The 22,466-nt window shown below is 38.5% G+C and overlaps 1 long non-coding RNA gene and 1 pseudogene across 4 annotated transcripts; both read right to left on the reverse strand.

Annotated features, from left to right (window-relative positions):
* Nucleotides 1-1,187: 1,187 nt before the first annotated feature.
* On the reverse strand, nucleotides 1,188-9,442 carry LOC137745991 (receptor-like protein kinase FERONIA pseudogene; annotated as a pseudogene). 3 transcript variants are annotated; one of them, XR_015954384.1, is made up of 3 exons: nucleotides 9,118-9,442; nucleotides 7,811-7,960; nucleotides 1,188-2,706 (listed from the first exon to the last, which is right to left on the reverse strand). The product of XR_015954384.1 is annotated as a receptor-like protein kinase FERONIA pseudogene, transcript variant X2 (transcript). The 3 variants fall into 3 exon arrangements; XR_015954383.1 differs by lacking the exon at nucleotides 9,118-9,442 and adding an exon at nucleotides 3,100-3,169 and having other exon boundaries at nucleotides 7,811-8,125; XR_015954385.1 differs by lacking the exon at nucleotides 9,118-9,442 and adding an exon at nucleotides 5,629-5,970 and having other exon boundaries at nucleotides 7,811-8,121.
* Nucleotides 9,443-9,926: 484 nt separating this feature from the next.
* On the reverse strand, nucleotides 9,927-11,117 carry LOC148692116 (uncharacterized). The gene is made up of 3 exons (XR_015954386.1): nucleotides 10,836-11,117; nucleotides 10,648-10,756; nucleotides 9,927-10,546 (listed from the first exon to the last, which is right to left on the reverse strand). It is a non-coding gene; the product is annotated as an uncharacterized LOC148692116 (long non-coding RNA).
* Nucleotides 11,118-22,466: the final 11,349 nt, after the last annotated feature.

A 22,466-nucleotide genomic window follows, 5' to 3' on the forward strand; every position in this document is an offset into this window, starting at 1 on the left:
GCCCACATTCACACAAACATATATACGACATAAGGTATACCTACTTAGACCCGGTGTTGGTGACTTAAGTGTCATAAGTTAATCACGCATTGTCTTGTGTTTTAATTTTATCACTTTAATGCCTGATTATTTATTTTGTAGAAACTACTTTGTAATGTATTTCAACAATTCAACAATTTATTTTTTATGTCTTCCCTCATTGATCAATGCTATCAAATTTCGCCCAAATTCAAAACCGTAGGTGACACGCCCCTATCCCGATGTCATCGGGACATTGGAATGGTCACGTGCTGGCAAACACCCAAAGAGTGACGAAAGCCATTTAATTTAAGCAAATGCTGATAAATAAGTTAAAACGTGCAATAGGGACTAAAAACACAAAAGTAAAGTTCAACTACTAACCATTAAAATTAGGAAAAATACATGACATGTTCAGAGCATACGTCTATTACAGAGTAAAAGCGAAAATTTAAGATAGAGAAGTGCTATTACAATAGATGCCGAAGCAGAGAGAATATAGCACAATATCACTGGTAAGGGAATGCCTCGTAGCTCAGATCGTAATCCTCGTTATAAGGTCTTGAAGGGGGCGCAAAACAAACATGAGTGGACCAAGTTGATATAAATATATAAGAAAACAGTTATCAACGTACTAACCCCCAGGTTTTATGAAAACACATATAACATGATAAAATAGGTTTTTCGAAACCTAGCATGCCGTGCAATGTCTCAAATCATAACTTGTATATATAATAATCACTAGTGAATGTCTGATAACCCCCAAGCCCCATGCCGGCTCCCCGTCTCTGAGCAGACAATCAGAGGAAAATACACTCCAGGCCCCATGCCGGCTCCCTGTCCCTGTGCTAAATAGCCAAAGGAAACACACTTCAGGCCCTATGCCAACACCAAACCGTCGCTCGAGACGGACCGGAATCTCATGATTAAGGCAACAGAGCCTTGATCAAATTCCACTTAAAACATTTTCCTGGCTGAGACTGGAAACCAAGAATAATGAGATTTATGAGTTTAAGTACAAGTATTTTTTACATTGTTCTCACTCTAACTTTCAACGAAGCCGGTATTCTTCCGACATGATTTTTTCTCTAACTGGCCTCAAAGTAGAACAAATTCACTCCAATACAAGCAATTAGCCCTACGTACATTTGGTTTTCTCGTGTATGACATGCGAAAAGAACCTTTTATTTACATATAGAGGAACATATGAAATCAAAAAATCTGTAGCGTTCCTCGGATAGATATAACCAAAGTTTATTACTTTCAAGAGTAGTATAATTGCATATCACAATATTTGTTCTAAGTTATTGCTTCCCTGTTACGATCAAAGCTAGCAATATCATCGACATAAGCTGCCAGCTCAGTACTATATGAATCTCACGGCCACTCCCGCAAATATATATGTGGTAAATTTTCATTGATCTCAGAAAATGAAATATCTTGGTAGGTATAGTCTTCCATGTCATGTGCAGCAGCAGGAGGAGGAGGAGCAAGAGAACTACTTGCAGTTGTCCCCAACTCCTTGAGCTGCTTAATGGCGTCCGTGCTCTCCTGCAACTCCAGTGCGCACTCAAGTTCTACCTCCACTTCACCCATCGTGGGCCGTTCAGCTCCTGATAGACGCACACATCTCTCGGCAATGTTCATAAATTTTCTCAAACAACCTGGAGCAACTTTTCCCACCAGAAATGGATCAATCATAGCAGGGAAAGTATCACCCTTTTCCACGCATTCAGGTATATCTCTTGTGCAAGATTTGGCACACAAAACTTCGAATAACACCATTCCAAATGAGAAGACATCAGATTTTTCGGTGAGTTGGCCAGACCATACATACTCTGGATCAATATAGCCCTTTGTACCGGCCAGCTCCGAGTTCAGTCTGATTAATGCATTTGACAAGACAGGAGGACCCCTCTTAGACAACACGAAGCCTGAAAGCTTGGGGACCAAGTTTTGGTCCAATAGAATGTTCCAGCATTTCACGTTTCGGTGGATGATCGTATGCTTAACCCCTGCGTGAAGGTAGTGTATTGCGCGCGCCACCCCAATACAAATTTTCAGCCTTTGCTTCCAAGTCAAGGGAAAGGCATCTTTATTTTTAATATTGCAAGTTTCATAAAGATAATCACGAAGGGAACCATTGGGCATGTAATTGTAAACAATGAAGCACTCTCCATTTTCTTGGCAGAATCCGATGAGGGAGATGAGGTTGGTGTGGCGGAGCTGGCACAGTAACTCCACCTCTGCCCTGAACTGACGCACTTGGTGTTCTGAATCTGTGAAAATGCGCTTGATTGCAACCACGTCTGTCCTGTCCTCATCCCCATTGACCTTAATACGCCCTTTGTATACTGAGCCAAAGACACCACTACCAATAAATAAGCTCGCATCAAAACATTGAGTTGCTGTTGTGATCTCGGCAAGTGAAAAGCGACGGCATAATTCTTCTGGAAACGCCCAATCTTTCTCGGTGTTCTTATAATTTTCATGTGATGACTTCTTCCGAGGAAAGAAGAAACGCGAGACAGACCCTGGAATACGCCTCATCACGCATCAACAATCTGCATTTACACTGCAAGCCTTGGTGGACTGGGAGACGCCACACGCAGCGGGGGCCGTAACAAAATATTATGGTCGCACTCCGCTAAGTAGAGTTTAGAGAGAGGATCCCAAATTATTAACCAGCTGCATATCAGAAATGGCAGTGTCAAGACTCAAGATTCAAAGCCCTTCCAAAAGACGAAGACTTTTAGCTTTGATAGATCATTAAAAATTATCTAATCTAAATTCAAGTGGAGCTTGTTGTCACACCCCACAACTATCTACATGCATCAGGGACCTTGACACGCCCCGACCCCGATATTCCCCGAATACCAGGATAGGCGCGTGCTGGCCGACACCCGAGGGTGACGAAAGCCATTTATTGAGTGCAAATGCTGAAAACAAGGGGTAAATAAAGTTTATAAATATAAAAGAATAATGAATATGCAAATAAGGACCGTGTTCAGAGCACACCTCTAATCTAGAACACTAAAAAAAATAATATAAAATTGAATGAAACAAAGGAGTGGGTCCTACACCGAGAGGACTCGAAAACGCCGATGCGGAAGTGCTTGGACGTCAGGATTGTATGTCTCGATTCTAAGTCCTGAAGGAGGCACAAAACAAACATGAGTGGACCAAGTTGATATATATATATATATATATATATATATATATATATAATAAAACAGTTATCAACGTACTAACCCTCAGGTTTTATGAAAACACATATATTATGATAAACATAGGTTTTCCGAAACCTAGCATGTCGTGCAGTATCTCAAATCATAACTTGTATATATAATAATCACTAGTGAATTTCCGATATAACTCTCTAGGCCCCATGCTAGCTCCCTGTCTCTGAGCAGACAGTCAGAGGAAAATACACTTCAGGCCCCATGCCGGCTCCCCGTCCCTGTGCTAAATAGCCAGAGGAAACACACTCCAGGCCCTATGCCAACACCGAACCGTCGCCCGGGACGGACCGGATCTATCCCTACGTCCCGTAGCGAAAAGGACCATTAGGTAAGTACAAAACCAGTGGACATATATATATTGAAAATCAACTTCATAGTATAAAGTCATCCATCGTCTATACTATAAAGAGGTGTTCTAAACATGTTCTAAATATCATATCGTCATCCATCAGATATTCTATAAGAACATGAGTTATAGGAAAAATAGTAATAATTCAAACTAGCCTCAGTAAGCATGTTATCTCATAAAACGTTCCATAAAACATAATCATCAAATCATGCTTTTCATGTATGCATTTCTACTATCAAAACATGCATTTTTAGAAGGGATCCACTCACAGTACTTCGTCGTCGAAAAGCCACGCCATCTAGCAAAGAATGAAACGCCCCAGATAATCGCCCCTAAGCACATAAATGGTACATTTAGTCAAAATCTACTCAAACGATTGAATTTGGGAAAACGGACATCGGAAACGGGTTCAGAACATCGAAATTAGCCTAGGAGGGGTCCCGCACGAAAACCCAAAAAGTCAACGGTCAAAGTTAAAGTTGACCGGTCAAAGTCAACGATGACCGTTGACCGGTCAACGGTCAGACCGAATCCGGGTCAGCAGGTCAAACGGGTCTGGGCTTGGATCCGGATTGGGTTAAAGGGTTTGGACTTGGGTTTGGGTCTAATGGGTTTTAGGGTTAACTGGTCGGAGGCCCTAAAAGAAACGGCCCAAAGGCCTTTAAATTAACAAAACAAAAATAAAAATAATAAAAAGGTTGGGTTGGGCTGCCCAGGGTTTTGGGCTTGGCAGGAAAGGCCCAAAGGCCTTGGGTTTGGTGGTTCACCGGATTCCAAGGAAGGAGAAGGCCGGATTTCGGCCGGAGAATTCCCAAGCTCCGATGGAGCTCAAAACTCAACCAAAACATGTCATTCAATATACCAAATTGAAGCCCCGAAGGTAAGGAATCGAAATATACCCTTGGTTCCCGTCATCGTGGCCGGAGTTGGCCGGAAAACAGCCTGGAAGCCACGGGTGTCCGCCGGAAACTGGGTAAGATTCAAATGAGTATAACTTCTTCAATACTCAATGAAATTGGGTGAAACAAAAAGGAAAGTTGTAGTACTCAGCGAGAAGAAGAGATTGATACCTTAACACTGGCCAACTCGCCGTGGTTTGGCCGGAAATTGCCTCGAAAGGGGCGGTGCCCGCCGGAAAATTGGGGAAAAGTCTCCGAGGTGGTTTCTTCGTGATTTGACGTCCAAAACACAACCACAGGGTCAGAACAGAATTATAGGGATGAAAAGAGAAGCATTTGGAGTGTTTTGAGGCTTACCCAAAATGGAAGGACGAGGAACTCGCCGGAGTTTCTCTGTGCTCCACAGAAACGAAGAGAGAGAGAGCTAACGTGGTGATGATGGTGATGTTGTTGTCGTTGATGAGGTATGGGCATGGGTGTGTGTGTGTGTTCTTGTCGGAGAAAAGAGCATCGACAGGGGGGAGTAAGGGTAGAGAAGAGAGAGTGAGAGAGAGGAGAGAGAGGAGAGAGAGACTTTTCAAAAGAAATAAGAGAAAAGGGAAAGGGAACGGGGAAAAAACAGGGGGTGGGCCCTTTGGGCTCACCAATTAAGACTCAAAAACAATTTTAAAAAAGGAAAGTATCCCCCAAACTTAGTGAAAATACAAAAATACCCTTTTTCTTCTGTAAATCCCGGGACGGGTTGTTACAGACCCATTTTGGGCGACCAAATTTTTTTATACCATAATAAGTAGATGTCAAGTGTAGATATGAGCTAGGTCAGTTGGCAATGTTTTTAACACACTTGAACCCCGATGTCCAAGTGGACACCAAAATCGAGGAATGCTGGCCGTCACTTAGAAGCGTAGCCATAACGTGCATGCAAATACAATTTAATAAACTCCCCGAAGGGCCACACCTAATGGGTCTCATACCCTCCACTACCAGAATGTTCATAGTTCATAGCATAAGTACTAATGTGCATGCGGAAGCCAAAGTATTCAAAAGAAAGTCCAGATGTTCTATCCATGCGCATATGAATTTACTATGAATGTCCTACAACAAGAATATGTCTCCTTACATTTTCAGGAGTATGTCAGAGCTGATAGTGTTTGATTTCTGGATTGAGTTTCTTCAATGGAATGGTAAAAAGCAGAAATGTACAAAGAGAAGGAATTAGAGAGCTATGGAAGCTTCAAGGTTCATTGAATTCCACTCACGCCAAGCAAGAAGCTCGGAGAGCATATATTACTGTTAGAGGAGTAACAAACTCACTCTCTCACATCATTACAAATCAATCACAACCATCCATTCTTAAGTCATCATGTAAGATGCTGACACTTGTCATGAGCTATAACTCAACACAATCTAATCTAGATGCCGTATGGAATATGATCCAACGGCTCACATTACATCCTACAACCTGCATATAATAAAACCATCACAGCAAATACATTTATACACCAATACGAGCTGCATTAATAGGCTTCTAATTTGGACATAGATATGCAATGAAAATTTACATTTTCGGGAGTATGTCAGAGCTGCAGAAGAAGACACAACCAGGCATAGATATGCAATGAGAATTTACTCACAATATAGAATCAAAACATCCGATATTGAAGGAATTTACTAACCATGATTTGAACATTCTGAATTACTAACAATTGTTTTAGCAAAACTGTGAAGTTCTATAATAAACTTGTTTCATAAGCCACGATAGACTAGCAGAACATTTACTAATCTGGGATTATTACAAAATGAAGAAAACTATTACCAGTTACAAATGCCCCCGAACACCGGCCACACCAACAGATTTATCACCTTCATAGAACTCTCACCATAATATATATATATATATATATATATATATATATATATATGTACACACACCCTTTAAGAGGAGATCTCCATTTTTTTATCAAAAAATACGATCATTCAAACCGTTTATTTCATAAGTCTTGATTCGTAAGTCATTCTTGCAAAAATTTAATTCAATCCGAAACAATTTGCCAATTTAACTATCACAATGAAATTTCATTGTTTCTTATAGAACAAAGTGTTCGTCAATTCCCAGTTGCAGCACAAGGGTTTCCGTTGCTCTCATACATTTCGAGAAGGGAATGTCGTTGTTAACAAATTAACCAATTTAGAGCTTCTCTCTTCTTCTTTTGTTTGGCATGCAACTCCTTCTATAGAGATTCTTCCTTTTCTGCATTTAGACTTCGTGGGCATGCCAGATTACAAGTTTATCTCCACTTCTTGATGTATGATTTTATTTTTTACCTAATCCTTTTGGGTTATCCTTTTTGTTTTGCCGCTTATTTTGCAAGTAACATTTTAAGCTTTATTTTAGATGAGATTGACTCTATGTCCCCCCCTATTACTTGTATTTTCTTTTCCAAAAGGGGTAAGGTTTATGTTCCCCTTTGCTTCTATTTTTTTTTTTTCTTCAAGAAGGGTAAGGTTTATATCCCCTCTCTTTTCTTGTATTTTGGTTTTCTTGTTTTATGAGGGGTAAGATTTATGTTACCCCTGATTAGGTGTAACTTCTTTTTTCGTATCAATAAAATTCCTTCGTACCGTCGATATTTTCCAAAAAAAAAAAATAATAATAAATAAATAAATATCTCAAGTATTTTCGATTTGGTTAATATTTTGTAAGAATGATTGATGAGATGCAACTTGAAAAATCTAAAAGTTTAGATTGTTAAGGTTCAATGTCGTGTGGACCGCACAACTAATCCACATTTGAAAAAAAAATTAAGAATCTTTTCCCTTAAAGGCCTCCTATATATATATATATATATATATATATATATATATATATATATATATAGGCAATGTCAACTGCTTTTATTCTTAAACCAACATGATCATCTCCGGATCCTTTTAGTAAGGATTTTAGGGATTCGCGAATCGTGTACATCGTACGATCAGTTTTTTTATCCAGTACTGCTTGTGTTTAATTTTAAATAAAAATATTTAAAATAATTTTTGACCGCAAGATATACGATGAACGGACAAGAATGAGAGATCCCTGAATCCTCACAAAGAGGATCCGGATTCATTCCTTACGATGATAATAAAAATGTTCATGAGAAAAGCACACACAACCAACGACTCCATGTATAAGAATAGACTAATTGACTTTCTGAAGAAAAATTTGTTCCATGTTTCACCAGTTCAAAGTTCATCAAGAAGAACAACCAAAGATAAAATTATATACCACATAATAGTTCAAAAGAAAGGGAACCACTTACATAGAAAGAAAGCTAGGATTAAACTTCTCTCTTGGATTGAGGTCATTCCGGCGGGATTTGCTTCCTTTCTCGCCTTTGTTATGCCTTGTGTGGCCGTTTTTGGGGGAATTCGAGGTGGCAAACGTGTCAGATTCGACGATGGCTTAGATTCTGATATAAAATTTGTCGAAAATGATAGCCGAATGAAAAGGTATAAGATTTGAAGTTAAGAGAGCAAAAGGGGAAGGAAATGAAGAACAACAGCTGAAATATAAAATGTTACAGAAACAAACTCAGTCAACTTATTCATACGTTTCCTGTTCATCAAATAATCTCACACTAACAAAAAAAAAAATAATATATATATATATATATATATATATATATATAGAGTTCATAAAAATTGGATCAAACTACAAGACAAAATAAAAATGTAATCAACCCAAAAGGTGAACATGGGCTTCACATGCACATCAATCCATAAATAAAAAAAATTAAAAAAAAATGTATTTCTTCCTACAAAAGGGGGAAGTAACGTGCAAAACAGGGGCTCCTCTTTTTTCGACAACAAAAGGACGTGGAGGACTGGACAGTTGGTGAGAGACGTTAAGAGAAAGTGGTGGAATACATGGCCTCCATTTCCCCCATGTAAAAACTCTAGAGCCCTCCTAAGATGTCTATAAATAGGCATAAGTTGCAGTAAGAAAGGGAAAAAAAAAGACAGATAGAAAAACGCTACAGAAATTGAGGGACAACGGAGAAGAACGGCCGGCAGAAATCTTGAGAGAGTTGGAGAGAAATCAAAGAAGTGAAGTGCTGCGGAAATTCAAGGAGACAAATGCAAACAGAGAAGAGGATACACGGCAAAGGAAAGCAACAAAGCATTTAAAGGTATAAATCCATCCTTCTAAAACTTTCTTTGTTTGGTTTCTCTCGGCTTTGCAGGAAAAAAAAGAAGCAATTTGCTTCTTCAACCTCTCCCATTCCCCCGAAGCAAAAATGGAGGTGGTGACTCTAAAGAAGCAAACCCAAATTCTTTTCCAATCTCTCATGTTTCTCGGATTCTCCACCAAAACTCATGGAACTCTTCAAGTGACACGCCCCGACCTCGATATTCCCCGAATACCAGGATAGGTACGTGCTGGCCGATACCCGAGGGTGACTAAAGCCATTTATTGAATGCAATTGCTGAAAACAAGGGATAGATAAAACTTATAAATATAAAAGAATAAAGAGTAAGCATTTAAGGAACGTGTTCAGAGCATACAACTAATTAGAACATTAAAAGAAATAATATAAAATTGAATGAATAAAAGAATGGGTCATACGCCGAGAGGACTTGAAGATACCGATGCGGAAGTGCCATGATGCCAGGATTGATTGCCTCGATTCTAAGTCCTGAAGGGGGCACAAAACAAACATGAGTGGACCAAGTTGATATATATATATATATATATAATACAACAATTATCAACGTACTAACCCCCAGGTTTTATGAAAACACATATATATCATGATAAACATAGGTTTTTTGAAACCTAGCATGCCGTGCAATATCTCAAATCATAACTTGTATATATAATAATCACTAGTGAATGTCCGATAACCCCCAGGCCCCATGCCGGCTCACCATCTATGAGCAGACAGTCAGAGGAAAATACACTTCAGGCCCCATGTCGGTTCCCTGTCCTTATGCTAAATAGCCAGAGGAAACACACTTCAGGCCATTTGTCAACACTAAACCGTCGCCCGTGACGAACCAGAATCTATCCCTACATCCTGTAGCAGAAAGGACCACTAGGTAAGTACAAAACCAGTGAACATACATATATTGAAAACAACTTCATAATATAAAGTCATCCATCATCTATACTATAAAGAGGTGTTCTAAACATGTTCTAAATATCATATCGTCATCCATAGAATTTCTACAAGAATACGAGTTATAGAAAAAATAGTAATAATTCAAAATAGCCTCAGTAAGCATGTTATCTCATAAAACGTTTCATAGAACATAATTGTTAAATCATGCTTTTCATGTATGCATTTCTACTATTAAAACATGCATTTTTAGAAGGGGTCCACTCACAGTACTTAGCTGCCAAAGAGCCATGCAATTAGCGAAGACGGACACGCCACAATTAATTACCCCTAAGCACATAAAGGGTACATTTAGTCAAACTCTACTCAAACGATTGAATTTGGGAAAACGGACATCGAAAACGGGTTTAGGACGTCGAAATTAGTTTAGGAGGGGTCCCGCATGAAAACCCAAAAAGTCAACGGTCAAAGTCAACGCTGACCATTGACTGGGTCAAAGTTAACGGATCCAGGTCAAGGGTATTGGGTTGGACCGGGTTGGTCAAAGGGTTTGGACTTGGGTTTGGGTTCTGATGGGTTTGGGTTTTAAAATGCACGGCCTAAGGCCCTAAAGGGAAATAGCCCAAAGGCCTTTAATCCAAAACAATTAAAATTAAAACAAAACAAAAAGGGAGAAATGGGTTTGGGTTGGGCTCAGCAGGAAAGGCCCAAAAGGCCTATGTTTGATTGGTTGCCGGACCCAAAAAAGGTCGGAATTCGACCGAAAAACTGAACAAACTTTAAACCCTCATAACTTTCTCAATACTCAACAATCGAGTGATTCAAAAGCGAAAATCATAGTTCTCGAAGAGACGAAGAAAATGGTACCTCGCACGACATCTAACTAGTTGTGTTTGGGCCGGAAAATGCCTCGAAATGCTCAGAGGTCGTCAGAAACTGGGTAAAATTCAAATAAATATAACTTCTTCAATACTCAACGAAATTGGGTGAAACAAAAAGGAAAGTTGTAGTACTCGGCTAGATGAAGAGATTGATACCTTGCATGCTGACTAACTCGCCGTGGTTTGGCTGGAAATTGGCTCGAAAGCCGTCGAACTTACCAGTAAAACTGGGAAAACATCCTTCGAGTTGTTCCTCACTACAAACCTTCACCAAAGCACCTAAAATGAGTCCTAACCAGAGTTTGATCGATCTAAGGAAGATTCGAGAGAGTCCCAAAGCTTACCAAGGTTGAGGGTTCACCAGAGAAAGGAGTTGTTCTCCGAGCTTACAGTTTCTAAGGTTGGTATTTGTTCCTTCCTCCACTGAGATGCTGACTTGGTGCATCCATGTAAGTGTGTATGGGTGCGTATGTGTGTGCGTTTGTATGTATGGGTGTCGATCGGGAAAGAGCTCGAGAGAGAGGTGAGCTCAAGAGGGAGAGATAAGGGAGAGTGAGGGATAAGAGAGAATAGAGAGAGAGACTTTTCAGAAAAATAAAAGTGAAGGGAAAGGGAACCAGGAGACAAAACAGGGGGTGGGTCCCTTGGGCTCACCAATTAAGACCCAAAAACCATTATTTTAAACAAAAGAAACTCAACCAAAGTGAAAATACGAATGTACCCTTTTTATTCCGTAAATCTCGGGACGGGTTGTTACACTAAGGCCTCATGATTCATCTCCAAATCCCGCAACAATCTGCCTTTTTTATGAGAAATGCAACCAATTGGTATAGAAGGGTGGTCAAGAAATCCCAGCAGCAAGTTATGAGTTAGAAGACAAAGAATAATGCTTCAAGAAATCCCAGGACCTACTCGTCAAGCACTTTCTTGGCACAACATGTCTCTATGTAGACACGGAGGTGCCAGAAGGTGATTTTTACGGGGACGGTCAAAATGTACTCGCCATGAATTTTCTCAGCACAACATGTCTCTACATAGACACGGAGGTGCTGGAAAGTGATATGTACAGGATAGTCGGATCTACTCGTCAAGTATTTTCTCGGCACTGCATGTCTCTATGCAGACACGGAGATGCCAAAAGGTGATCTTTACAGGAAAGGTTTAGGATGCAAGCAGTCCCTCTCCATTCCAGAAGTCATGCATCGCACAATCAGAGCCACTGAGCTAAAAAAGGAAGTCACAATGGCGAGACGTAAAAATCATGCCTCGTTCACGGTAGTTATTCAATGTTCGTTGCGACAAGCATCAAATATGGAGGAATAAAGTTGCAGTGAAGGAAGACAACAACCAACCCGTTTCTGCTGTTCAGACGCTCTCCAAAGGTCCTCTAAAAAATTACACCGACAAATAACTCGGTTCTTCCGGCAATCTCTCGGAGTGGTTCAATGCATGAAACAACAACTCCCGCCTAATGAGAGAGGAAGTTACAACAAGCAATGATCCCGGACAAGGTCACAGCGAGCGATGGATTTGTATGAACAGAGTCGGAGAAAGAAGTCGCACCAAAAAGAAGGATGCTTCTAGCAAAGGAAAAAATAAAAACCAACCCGGTTGTAGCCGTCGTCTTGGAGTTAAGAAGAAGATAGGTTGCTAACGATAAAGAAGCAGGGGAAGCAAAGTCATATTTGAACTTGGAAAGCTTAATTCAAAAACAAAAGAGAGAACAAAACTTGCTGACAACTTCATTGGAAAACTCACTCACATGGCAACCTTAGGAAAGATGGGCCTACTTTTGTTCCTGCTATTTTGACCAAGTGATAACAAATTCTACAAGAGTAAGAAAGAATTCTCCAAACAAAGTTCCTAGATTTCCAATGGATGCTGCTCACGCAACAAAGTTCCTAATTTTATAGGGAATGTTGCTCCATGTGAGATTGAAGAAAGAAAAAAACAACAATTTTTTATTCACGTGAACTTTATAAATTTTGAACTCCGTGCATAAAAATTGGGCCTATGGCAACGACATCAATTCCATGGAGGACGTAAATCACTTTAGATGCTATGGATGCAAACTATTTCGAGGCATGAAGCCATATCAAAAACCAATGGCATGAAGACGCGTCAAATTTTATATGGCACAAAGTTGCTTCAAATGCCACGAAGCCGTATCAAATATCAAATGGCACGAAGCCGCGACAAGTCTCAAATGGTTCAGCTCCAATGGCTCAAAACCTCGCCCGCATGAGCTGAAATTGCACAAGGCATCAAATCCTAGCAAATATATTACGAACTACGCCAGTTTGATTTCGTTTAGGATACGTAGGCAGTCTGATATCAAATTTTAGATACAATCATGAAATCGAAACAAATCTTTAGTTTATAAACTAAATTCATTCTAAACTTTGTCCGAATCGTTCGATTAAACCAAGGACCAAATTCTTTTTCATATTTTTTTAGTGGATTATTCATTCCCTAAAAAATTTTCCAAATATTATTTAAAGAACTACGAGCGGCTTGATCCCTCAACGAGGATACGCAGGCAATTCAAGCCTTTCGCTTAAATGCAGCCACAAAATCAAATAAAAACACCAACCCGCGAAATTCATATTTTTCATGTTAGAATCAAAAGGTATTCTGTTCTTTAAGTGAAGGGTTGTAATTAATAAACGCATAGTCTATAATGGATCGAACTCAAATTAATAAAAATCTGCTTCGAAAAAAGAACAAGGGTGAAATTGTGTCGAGTGAATTATTTGTTTACTGTCTTTGTACAAATTTTGCTCAACACTAATGAAACATGTCACCAAATCATGATCGAGAGATCCAAAACGAAGTTTCGTGGAAGCTCACAAGTAATTTTATCCCATGATGCTAGTGTCTTCCATGCATAGAAGAAGAAACACGAGATGGACAGTGCAAGTAGTACTAAACCCCATTATTAATGGATTGACTTACGTTTAGTTGAATATGAAGGGTTTTTGATAAATTTAAAAGATGAATTAGTTAATTGTTACTAAAATACTTGCGGTTGTATTCGTGCTGTTGTTAACGCGGGCCTCTGTAATGACCGGGTCCCATTTTTACTATGTCATCATTGTGAAACGACTGTTTGACTGAGGACTAGATCACCATTAGATGGAGGAGGCCTTTTGGCAAGTGATATACCACATGGTGCTAGGCAGAGTGCTCTGCATGCCTAGCACTCTGGAGGTTCTTGATGGTCTCGGTCAAACACTGTTGTTTGGTGGTCTAAGTAGAGCACTATGGTCTGGTGGTCTCGATAGAGCACCCTTGTCTGATGATCTAAGTAGAGTACCATAATCTTGCAATCTAAGTAGAGTACAAATTACAAACCCAATTGAATAAGTAAACCAAATCAAATAAGTAAACCTAATTCCTTGACGAAAAGGAAACCTACTTAAATAAATTAAAGCGGAAACTAGATATCAATCCTTGGAAAAGATTATCTTTAGACTAAAACCTTAGCTAAGATAAAAATTTAATTATAGTCATTTGACTTATGTCCAAGTCAGCATTTATATTTAATGTCAGACTTAATTTCTTTTATGCAATTTTTTTCTTTCTATATTATCCTTGAGTGAATTGTAATGACTCATATTTAATTTATTTATAACTTATCATTTTATATTTCTTCTTCTTATACATGTAATATTACATGATTTAATTTTACCATTTTTTCCAGTGTTGATGATTTATTTTTACCTTCTCGTATATCTAATCTATCGATATTTTCTTTTTGATGCTAATGTATCAATACTTCTGTACCTATATGTACGTATGTACTGACATTTCCACCCGATACTTTCGTACCGATGCTAACGTATCAATATGACACGCCCCGATTCCGATATTCCCAAATATCAGGATGGACACGTGCTGGCCGACATCCGAGGGTGACAAAGCCATTTAAACATGCCTATAAAGAAAATATGTAATTAGACAGAAATATAACAATCCATAACTGTGTTTAGAGCATACCACTAATCCAGAATAATGTGAGAGAATTATTACAAAAAAGGTATGAACCGTGGAATGGGACCTACATAGAGGAAGCTCGAAGATGCCTAAGCGGAAGTGCCTTGACGCCGGGATTGTGTGCCTCGACTCTAACTCCTTAGGATGCACAAAACAGAAAATGTGAGTGGACCAAAGTTTATAATAATACTAATAATAGGAAAATCATTTTATTTCTGAACATACTAACCCCTATTTTGAAAACTCATATAAACTACATATAGGTTTTTCCGAAAACTCTACATGTCATGCAAATGTTCATAAAATCAGTACATATAAAACTGTGCTCAGAAATGAATATCACCACCGAAGGCAAATCTGTAAATCTCATCAATACTATACTATCTAGGGGTATCATAGTCACCTGAAGGCAGTACCTATCCATCACTCGAAGGTAAAGCTGTACGACACTGGGTAACGCCAGTGAGAAAACCATGGTCCATCACCCGAAGGTGAAGTTGTATGACTCCAGGTTACGCGGGAGAAGATGATGGAGAAATATCTCCAATTGTAAATTGACCAAAATACCCTTATCGTTTCAAGTCCCGTAAAATTTTTTTTATAGTTTTGAATTACATCCCGCTTACGCCCATGTGTCTGTAGCGACGAGTACTACAAGGACATGCTAAGAAAACAGATCTTATGTGACATGATAAGGCGGTTAACAAAAGTCAACATTTTTGTCTCGAAGGGCATTTTCGTAAATTCACACATTAAAATTATGAAAACCGTAATAATTGGAGACAGTTCGTTACACAATACTTTCGTACCGATACTTTTGTACTTATGTGTATGTATGTACTGGTATTTCCATAGATAAAAAGGAGTTGATATACTATTTCTTTTGTGATATATATATATATATATATATATATATATATATTGCGGGTTATTATTTAATTTTTTTAACATATTGATTTTTCTATCATTGACTTCTTAAGGTGATTAACTTAAATTACTATAGACTTAATTTGTTTGTCAGCAAGTGTAAATTAGTATAATTTACCTTAGTTTGAATAGTTTATTAACGGAATATATTTAAGCCTTAATTATAGAATAGGTTGACAATTTAAATGGCAAAGTGTGCAAATATGGTAGGTAATAGAGGTATTTTATAATATGATGTGGCGTTGAATATTAAATTAGGGGCTTAAATAAGATTTTAAAACCCATTCAGGTTATGATCTAAAAATTATCTTATTGAGACCCTAAAATCTAGATGCCCCTAAATTAAACCTTGTCCGCAGGACAAGAAAATCCAGTACCGATACTTTTGCACCTATCATTCTCTTTTGTCTGTTTGTTTTGGGACATATATGATGAATATCAATTTGGAATGGAATCAATCTGTTTGCACGAGTACTCATGAATTGATATTGTCTGGGCAAGTATGCTTAATGACCAAGCGGTTCTAATATTAAACTAATGGAATTTGGATGCCATTGTTTGTATTTATGATACATATAATTAAATGCATTGGTCTGTTTTGAATTATTAAAAAAAAAAAAAAAGAGACAAAATTTCCATAATGATGACTTTAAAATTAGTAGTGTAATATCCCCAGTTTTGGTTAGACTACATATAATATGTTTTGGGGGCGTTGCCGTATATATGAATGGTGGAGTTTGGAATCTTTGGATTCGATGAATGTCAATCTTTGCAGTGTATAACCGAAAACATGTGAAGGCTCTTGTATTTATACCTTGTATGGAATGATATAAATTGTTTTGGTGAAGCCTTGTTGGCAAGAATGCATTCTATTTCGCTGTGATAGTGGGACTCATCAATTGGCAAGATTTGGTCTGGAATTTTAGTTTCTCGTTTGCTTCTGCTACTCTTAATGAAAATTTGCTAATTAAATTAGTATGTATCCTTTAATTCATATCTGATACGATCTCAAAGTTCATAAGATATTAATTTTGAAATTTTGACAAATTATGGGTTTTCCATTGATTGGAATTGTTTGAGATTTTGAAGCGTCAATTAGTGTTTTTGCAATTGATTTTTGGACTAGATTGAATTATGATACATGTCGATCTTGTTAAAGAATTATTATATGTAAATCATATTGTTGAAAAGTTGAGATCTTGATTATCTCGTTTTAATCGAGATAACTTGTGCTTCTATGTCCAAACATTATCAATTTTTAGTTGATCTTGCTCGATGGACATTGAACTAGTTAGGATCAAATTGAAAACAAAAATATCGTGCTTGCTATTCTGATTTTGATCGTTGTTGAAACTGGTGATTTTGGGTTTATGTGAGATAAGTTTTTCCGAATGGATTGTGACTATTTTTTGATACATAGACTGTTTGTATAATAGTTTAGGTGTATATGACTAAACTGAGATTATGCAATTGGTGAGGAATCAGGAACCAATTGGTTCATATCTCCGATTTCTTTATCGGCTGTGCAGTTCATTCTGCTTATGCTTAAGTGGGAGAATCATATGTTCGAATGTAAGCATAAGGCAAAGAGTTAGGCCGGCCATTATAATTCATTTGGTTGAATTATTTGTGTTACTTAATTTGTTTAAGTAATGAGAAGGATCCTATTATGTCGGTTAGCATTCAAAAGGAAACGAATTTGGTTTCCACATGGATTCTGATTAGTCATTCATTGTATTGGAATGATTTTTTTTTTTATAGTTAATATAGTTGTTATACCACATCTTTTACTTAACTTGGTTGTGTTAAGTATAGCCTAGATAAGTGGGAGCAAATTGGTTTGGTTTTGCTATATTGGTTCACATAATTACAAAGTGCAAATTAAGTATGTTGTGACTTTTGAGTTAATTCTGCGATGTAGCAGAAAAGATTCTTAAGTTCAATACTTTAAAATGCATAGGTAAGTTGTATGTGAGGTTAAGATTTTGTTATCCAAAAGATTTGGTGGCTATATGAGTGGGAGTAGACGTTTTGCTTTACTTTTGAGCTTAGATACATTGCTATGAACATGAACTGGACATTGTGATTTGTAAATTAAATCTGTATTTTGTGTTGCAGAGGCAATTATAAATTCATTGTTTTGGTTTATGTAAGCTGTTGTGTCTATGTACTAGTGTGTTGATGAATGACTTATGTGATCACCTTTATATTGAATTTGAGATGATTATTCACTGTTATGAATCATACTTAAGTGGGAGAATGTTAGAGTATGAGTGTGATTCATACGGTTTGGTAATAATCCTTGTTGTCTCAAATTGCTATAGAGAAGTCTTAATATGTTTATGAGAGTTAATTCGACTTTGGTTTGGATTGAAACTCTATGTGGATAAGCTTAGGAATAGAACTCGTACAAGGATTTTGTCTTGTATTCCTTGTAGGATTGTAATATGGCAATCTATGGTTAGTATAAAAACATAAGCCACTGCTCTCACAAAGCATACGCTCAATATTGAACTAAGACCTATTGTTAGTTTGAGTACTTTTGGTTTTGCAAGAGAGGAGAAGGTGCACTGTTTGAAGTCTGATTTGGCTTTTTCTTCTACTACTTTTACGGGTTAATTTGTCATTATGTTTATCGAATTGTGATTTTAATACTTGTATAAATTTGTGGTTCATGAGCTTAATCTCTTAACTTGTAATTTTTGATAAGTTTAGTCTTACAAGCTCCACATTCACATCAAAATATTTCCAGTCACGCACGCCATATTGGACCATCACCACCTTCCCAACAAGAGGAGAGAAACTTGCCAATAATTACCTACTGAATGAGACTTTTTTCTTCTTCTTTTTTTGCGTAAATTAACCTTGTAATGCTGTAATTTTGAGGATCAGGAAGTAGCTAGCAAGCACAAAGCATGGAGAAGTTTGTGGTATCATTTGTTGTTGAAAGACTTGGGGACCTGCTGATTGAGAAAGCCACCTTGTTACATGGGATCAAGCAAAACGTTGAGCAGATCCCCGTCGAACTAAGGCGGATGCAATGCTTCTTGAAAGATGCCGATAAGAGGCAAGACGAAGATGATAGCCTTCGAAATTGGGTTTCCGAGATTTGAGAAGTTGCTTATGATGCCGAGGATGTTAAACCCAAGTGTTTGTCGAATGAGAACTTTGTAAGCTGGGAGGAAATTCACTTAACATTAATCAAAGAAATAAACAGGCTATATAAGCCTTACAAACGGAGGAGAAGATAACCATGCAACCCACGTTAAACATTAACCTAAACGTGGTAAAAGACTAAGTCAAAATGAAAACAACTTCTACTGATCCCTAAAAGCTAGGGCTTATTTAGTCATGCAGTTAAAACTGCTTACATCAACAACCCTAAGTTTACGTAGTGGATAGAGCCACTACGTCCACCAACCTAATAATCTAACATCCTCCCTTAAACTGATTGCTATTGCTAAGCAATCAGTTTACACCTGGTTCCAGGCATACTCCCATAAGTCCACGCATCTTCAGAAAAGCATCAGTCTTCAACGGCTTTCTTAATATGTCTGCTACTTGCTCCTGAGTGTTGCAGTGAACCAGCTGCACGATTTTGTTCTTAGTCATTTCACGAAGAAAGTGAAACCGTACATCTATGTGTTTGCTTCGGCCGTGCATTACAGGATTCTTGGAGAGCTTTATTGTTGAGCTGTTGTCACAGAAAACCGTTGTAGAATCTTGCTGAGCTTGACCTAATTCCTTCATTATTCTCCTCAACCAGGTTGCATGACACGCACATGAGGCTGCTACTATGAATTCGGCTTCAATTGTTGATAACGTGACCACAGGCTGCTTCTTGGAAGACCAACACACAGCTCCTGAACTTAGCATGAACAAGTACCCCGACGTGCTCTTTCTATCATCTAAGTCACCTGCATAGTCACTATCTGAATAGCCTCTGAGCTCAGTACATCCTCCCTTTTTGTAAAGAATTCCAAGACTGATCGTGCCCTTTAAGTATCTTAAAACCCTCTTTGCCGCTGCCAAATGCATTTCTATTGGACTCTCCATGAACCTGCTGATTAAGCTTACCACAAACATAGTGTCTGGTCGAGTGGCTGTGAGATACATGAGGCTCCCCACGATCTGTTTATAGAAGGTGCTATCAACCTTCTCACCAGTTACATCTTTTGTTAGCTTGGTGCCTGGAACAATGGGATTGTGCACTGGATTGCAGTTCTCCATTTTAAACCTTTCCAAAACTTCCTGAGCATACCTCTTTTGACAGATAAATATTCCATCTACTTGCTGCAATACCTCAATTCCGAGGAAATATCTCATCTTACCAAGATCGGTCATTTCAAACTCATTCATCATCGACTGCTTAAACTTAACGAACATGCATTCATCTTGCCAGTGTAAATGAGATCATCAACATAAAGACAAACAATGAGAATTTTACCTCCATCTCCACCTTTGATGAATAAAGTGTGTTCATAGGGACACTTCACAAATCCTTCCTTCGAGAAATAAGCTTCTATGCGACTATACCAAGCACGAGGGGCTTGTTTAAGTCCATATAAAGCTTTTCGTAATTTGTAAACTTTCTGCTTCTTTCCTTTCTGCACATATCCAGGTGGCTGTTCTACAAACACTTCTTCATCAACTTCTCCATGTAAGAAGGCACTTTTCACGTCCAACTGATGGATTGTCCACTCATTTTGAGCAGCAAGTGCAACAATAACTCGGATGGTATCTAACCGAGCCACAGGAGCAAAAACTTCAGCATAATCGACCCCATATTCTTGAGCATACCCCTTAGCCACCAGCCGTGCCTTGTACTTGTCCACCTCTCCATTCTCATTTAGTTTAGTCTTGTAGACCCATTTAACTCCAATTGTCTTCCCTCCTTGAGGTAGATCTGTCAATTCCCAAGTGTTGTTCTTCTCGATAGCTGCTATTTCGACATCCATAGTTTTCCTCCATTTTGCACTCTTCACAGCTTCATTGTAATAGGTTGGATCACTGTCTGCCAAGAGAGCCAGATGCACCATGTCTTCTTCATCAGATAATCCCTCTCCTGTCACATAATCTCTCATCCATACTGGTGGAACCCTATGTCTTCTTTCTGATGGACTGGATATGTTTGCTTCTAAGACTTCATTTGATCCACTATTGTTGCTTGTGCTGCTTCCATCTCCATTTTCACTTCCATTTCCATGTGGTCCATCTTCATCTCCTCCCTGACTGTCAACTTCATCAGCCTCAAGTTCCTTATCTGCTTCATCATCCCATTCCAAATCTGCTATGACAGTTTCATGATGATTTTCATCCCAATCCCAGCTACTATTCTCATCAAATCGAACATCACGACTGATTAGTATCCTCTGCGAGATTGGATCAAATAGCCGATAGGCCTTTGATCCTTCACTTATCCCAAGTAGCACACACTTCCTACTTTTATCATCTAGCTTGGTCCTCTTGTTATCTGGAATATGTACGTATGAAATGCAGCCAAAAACTCTGAAATAACTTACAGATGGTATCATACCACTCCATGCCTCCTCAGGTGTTTTGTTTTTAACTGCAACTGTGGGACTCCTGTTGAGCACATGAACTGTCCAGTTTGCTGCTTCTAGCCAAAAATTCTTAGGCATGTTCTTCTCGGTTAATAAGCTACGTACCATATTCATGATAGTACGATTCTTGCGCTCAGCTACTCCGTTTTGCTGCGGGGTGTAAACTGCTGTCAATTGTTTTTGAATCCCATGCTCAACACAGAACTCATCAAACTCATGTGATGTGAACTCCCCACCACGATACGTGCGCAAACTTTTAATACTCGCATTAGTTTTGTTTTCAACTAGACTTTTGAAAGCTTTAAAAGTTCGAAAGGCTTCTGACTTCTCAGTTAGAAAGTAGATCCAAGTTTTACGACTGAAATCATCGATAAAGGTGAGGATATACCTTTTCTTACTGTTGGATATAGGTTTGATCGGTCCACATATATCTGCATGAACGAGTTGTAGGATTTGGCATGCTCTCCAAGTACTTCTTTTTGGAAATGGATCTCTCGATTGCTTTCCTACCAAGCAATTCTCGCACACTCTTGAGGAGTCTTGTATTTGAGGCAGTCCACTCACCATCTGCTTCTGTTGTAGAGTTTTTAAACCACCAATACTCAAGTGCCCATAACGGCAGTGCCATAACTGAACTGGATCATCTGTGAGGGCATTGAAACATGCTTGATCATTGAGTTAATGTTGAGCAGTAAGAATGAACATGCGATTTGTAGTCATAATCGTCTCCATGATTAGTCCTTTCCCAGGGTGATAAATCTTGCACTTCCCGTGTTTAATGAGAATAGCAAGACCTTTCTCTTGAAGTTGTCCAATACTTAGCAGATTATTCTTCAAAGCAGGTACATAGAACACTCCTGTGATCACCTGAGCCATGCCATTCACTTGTAGTCGAATATTTCCCTTCCCCAAGACAGCCATACTTGTATTGTTCCCTAGTTTCACAGTTTCTCTAAAACTTCCAACAAATTCAGAGAACAATTCCCTTTTACCACACATATGATTACTGCAACCCGAGTCGAGGAACCAAATGTCTTCTTTGATCTCCTGAGTATCCACATAAGCCATTAGTAACATCTCTTCACTAGCCTCTGCATAGTTAGCCTTGGCTTCCCTTTCCTTCTTAGGGCACTCATACTGAAAGTGCCCTAATTCATGACAATTATAGCACTCAACCGTTGACTTGTCGAAGTTCTGTCGACCTCTTCCTCTACCTCTTCCACGAAAGCTTCCTCGACCACGTCCTCTTCCTCCAAAGTTCTCTTCATAGGTCACCTTTAGTGCTTGTTCCTCTACGCCATGTCCAACCATTCGCTGCTCATGTACTAACAAGCTACTTTGTAGTTCATCAATTGAGAGAATATCCAAGTCTTTGGATTCCTCTATGGAACAAACCACATAGTCAAATTTAGGAGTCATTGATCTCAAGATCTTCTCAATAACTTCTACATCTGTCAACTTGTCACCATTGATCCTTTTCTTATTAGC

Source organism: Pyrus communis, chromosome 12 (assembly GCF_041283825.1).
Source record: "Pyrus communis isolate YQ-2024b chromosome 12, ASM4128382v1, whole genome shotgun sequence".
Lineage (NCBI taxonomy): Eukaryota > Viridiplantae > Streptophyta > Magnoliopsida > Rosales > Rosaceae > Pyrus > Pyrus communis.